The 4240-nt window shown below is 36.3% G+C and overlaps 1 long non-coding RNA gene across 1 annotated transcript; it reads right to left on the bottom strand.

The window, feature by feature from the left end:
* Positions 1-986: 986 nt before the first annotated feature.
* On the bottom strand, positions 987-3171 carry LOC126830775 (uncharacterized). Its single transcript, XR_007683979.2, has 3 exons — positions 2931-3171; positions 2302-2385; positions 987-1262 (listed from the first exon to the last, which is right to left on the bottom strand). It is a non-coding gene; the product is annotated as an uncharacterized LOC126830775 (long non-coding RNA).
* Between the last annotated feature and the right edge of the window lie 1069 nt (positions 3172-4240).

Raw genomic sequence — 4240 nt, 5'->3', positions numbered from 1 at the left:
TCTAAATTGAGCTAGCAAGCTGAAATTGTTACTGTCACCCAGGAATACATGGACGATTCACTGATTGCACATTCATGGCTCCAATATTTAAAAAAAACAAGCAGGGATGATACATGGGAATAGCCCGAAAAGGCATGGGATTGCCAAAGAATGCAGAACTGAACACCACTGCCTTTGTCACTTCTAATCATACTATCCCCTTGAAATGTTTATATGTTCCCCAACAGACTCTGCAGAGGTACCTACCCCGATTCCAGCTTCCTGACATTAATAGAATTCAATACAGAGCATCACACACATGAAATTTGGTCAAATTTGCCATATTTAGACATGTATTAGATCCATAGCTTAATTTTGACTTAATCTAGTAAGCTGAAATTTTTACAGCCATCTTGTCATATATATATATAGGATGAATTTCTAAAATATTCCAGCTTCCGAGCTCCCAAATTAAGCAAAAAGGTCAGTGGTGGTATGTCGCAAAGAAGTGATCAGTTAGGAATGTCATAGCTGCAAAATCTCCATTTGCACTCAGGGCAGCAAGCTCCAATTTTCACAGGTCTTTCATAATATATACGGGAAGATTATATCAAATTTTAGTCTCCCGGCACCAAAATCGCACGGTGGCACCTTTTTTTAATTTCAATTCCCCTCCCTAAAATAAAAGAGTGTTTAATGCAAGTGTTAAAAGTTTTAATGAAAGGGTTGCATAAAAGTCACAGGTCAAATTAGCAGCCATAATGAACTTATCTCATTTGCTTGCGCGTAGGGGTCTTTTAGCAATGCAAGAAAACCCTACTCATGTGCAGTCTTGGGTTCGAAAACCATGCCACTGTACTCAATTATAGACCACTTTAAGACCACAAAACCACCCACATGGAAATCGAATAGATGGATTAGAATCAGAACCAAACTGTTAGATCTGAATTATTTTATTTAAAAATTAAAATACAAAACAAAATTGTTATAGTATGTCATGACGGGCAACTCTACTTGACTGAATTACAGACTTTATGATCTAAAGAGCACACCTAAAGACTACTCAACCACCCACAAGGAAACCAATTAGATAGGTTAGAATCAGAACCAGACTGTCAGATCTAAATCATTTCATTTAAAAATCAAAATACAAAACAAAATTTTGACAGTAGTCCATTTCATAACAAACATGTAATTTCAATAATATGAATTAAATGTATTTTCAAGAAATGTATTCTGATCATCGGACCAGGGTTTTCTTGGTATCTTCTTAACAGGCTTTGCTAAAATAAAAAAAGAATTTTAATTTTAAGACAGATAATAAACAGCATAATTTATAAATAAAAGAAACCAAAACCTTCCGTATCAGATTGGATGGTTAATATTTTCTCATATTATTATTTGTTTCAAATTAATACCAGATTACTATTCCCAATATGCCAAGAACTGAATAAATTTGCCAATAACACACACATCTATGGATGGACAAGCCAACAGTGAGGCTGATGTCCCCCGCCGAAATCTCAAAATAAATAGATGACACATATTAATTCATTGCACATTTATTTTTTTCAAAAGTATCGAGCAATCAAACTACACACTAAGTTTCATCACTCTCTATCAGATAGAATCAAGATTATCTTGTTCCAAAAGCATCGACCAATGAAATTGCTTATCTCTGCTTACCCTGAGCAGAAAAATGCTCCTCTTCGAACACCATGAAGGCATTGACCCAATAAACACCTACACCAAGTTTGAACATTCTAGTTCAATAAGAAGGAGAGTTATTGTGTTCCAAAATCTTGGCCAATCAAATATTGCTTATTGCTCTGCTTACCCTGAGCAGAAAATGCTCATTAACGACCTTAGTCAAGGTATTGATGTAATGAAACTATACACTAAGTTTCATCACTCTCACTTAATTAGAACTAAAGTTATCGTGTCCCAAAGCATCAACCGATCAAATTGCTTATCTCCACTTACCCTAAACGGGACATGACCTAATAAACACCTACACCAAGTTTGAAAATTCTAGCTCAATTAGAAAGAGAGTTATTGTGTCCCAAAAAGTGTGACTGACAGACGTACGAACTCATTTTAATAGTCCCCTGCTTTCTTCGATATTATTCCTTTTTCCGATCTGACATAGGGTGCCTGAATGATAAGCAAAAAATATATTTTACATTCTGATAAGAAGACAGCTACACTTGAATTTGAACAGTTCTTGGAAGAAAATGTTAAACAAAGCCATACATGTACATGTATATCAATTTTCATGAAAGCGCATCCAATACAAAACCAATTTTAAATGAAACAGCATACCTATTTCCTCTAACACTGTTTCCTTTGTTGCATTTTCATTAGCACAATAATCTGTCTTTTGACTGCCCAGAGACAATGGAATTTCTGAAATATAAAAATATTGCATTTTAGTTAAGTAGAAATGTACCCCAAACTTTGATGATTATGTATAGTAACAGACAACAGCACAACTGGCAGCAAATGTACTCCGTCCCATATGATTTTCTAGAGTGAACAGTAAGGATAGAAGTATAGCATTTGTAACTAATACATTTAGTTTGAATTACAGAGGGGGGTAATTACACATACACAACTTGTTTGTGGGAGGGGGGTAGCAAAAATGAAACCGATTCACACACGCATGAGTCAATAGATTATTGAGGAGTCTTGTTTCGTTACTGAATGCCTAAAAGATTTTACTAATTTGAGCTTTAATAAACTGCTGTGTATTGTGATATCCAATGAAATGAAATATACATGTATTAAGTATTTGGGATTTTTGTTTACCTCATCTATTCATTTTGTTGCTGATGCATAATTTGGAGATAGACTGCACTTATTTTGAGACCAGACTATATATTTGCCCCTTCCCCCACCCAACATTTATGCCCGCGTTTAAAGGGATTTAAAAACAGAAATCATAAACTAACCTTCAAAATCAATTGAAGTTAGATATCTCGCCTTTGAAATTATGCAGTGTTCCATTTTCAAGAGCTATCAAGGCTTGAATATCGGTATGTATTGCCACAGTGTGGCCCATGTGCACTGCAACCAGTTTAAAGTCCAATTCATTTCAAGGAGCTGTAAAAGTAAAATGATGAGAAATAAATAAAAACTAGAATTGCGCGCAATGCTGAAGGCTTTCACTGTCGCCAAGGCGTCACACGATCGCCAGATATATGACACAAGACTATCCCCACCATAGACCGCATTCCATGGGCACAAATTGTCGTTGCAAAAATATTTTCGTTCCTACAAATCCGGTCTAGAAGAAATTTTGTCAGTGTATAGTTCATATAGAGATATTCGTTTGTTGTAATGTTCTCCAAAAAATTTCATAGTTCTTCGGTGATATTCTTCGTTGAAATCCGGACTATGTATTGATAGTAAGATTCATAGTGCGCGAGGTCACTGGACAGAATTCAGCGTTTTCGCCGCGTCACGTGATCGTTTTTATCCACAATCGACCAATTACGTTATTGTCTACATTCGCGTGTGTTGTTGGTAAACACAAAATGGCGTGCTTCACGAGGAACACATTGCTGTTATACATGTAGAAGCTACACGAAATGGCGACAAAGGCTCATTAACTTGTATTGTTCACGTAGACAGTGTTAATAAGGGAAGTGCAGAACCCTTTACAAACACAAGGTGAGATAAATGTCGTGAGGTAGCTATAGACTGGTTTCAAATGGATGGAAATGGGCCGCATTCCATGGGCACAAATTGTCGTTGCAAAAATATTTTCGTTCCTATAAATCCGGTCTAGAAGAAATTTTGTCAGTGTATAGTTCATATAGAGATATTCGTTTGTTGTAATGTTCTCCAAAAAATTTCATAGTTCTTCGGTGATATTCTTCGTTGAAATCCGGACTATGTATTGATAGTAAAATTCATAGTGCGTGAGGTTACTGGACAGAATTCAGCGTTGTTCGCCGCGTCACGTGATCGTTTTTTCCACAATCGACCAATCACGTTATTGTCTACATTCGCGTGTGTTGTTGGTAAACACAAAATGGCGTGCTTCACGAAGAACACATTGCTGTTATACATGTAGAAGCTACGCGAAATGGCGACAAGGGCTCAATTAACTTGTATTGTTCACGTAGACAGTGTTAATAAGGGAAGTACAGAACCCGTTACAAACACAAGGTGAGATAAATGTCGTGAGGTAGCTATAGACTGGTTTCAAATGGATGGAAATGACCAATGCATTGCAGCATTTTTCGATACAAATGGA

Source organism: Patella vulgata, chromosome 1 (genome assembly GCF_932274485.2).
Source record: "Patella vulgata chromosome 1, xgPatVulg1.2, whole genome shotgun sequence".
Taxonomy (NCBI): Eukaryota; Metazoa; Mollusca; class Gastropoda; family Patellidae; genus Patella; species Patella vulgata.
The sequence above is the reverse complement of the archived record's forward strand: the minus strand, read 5'-3'. Positions and strand labels throughout refer to the sequence as shown.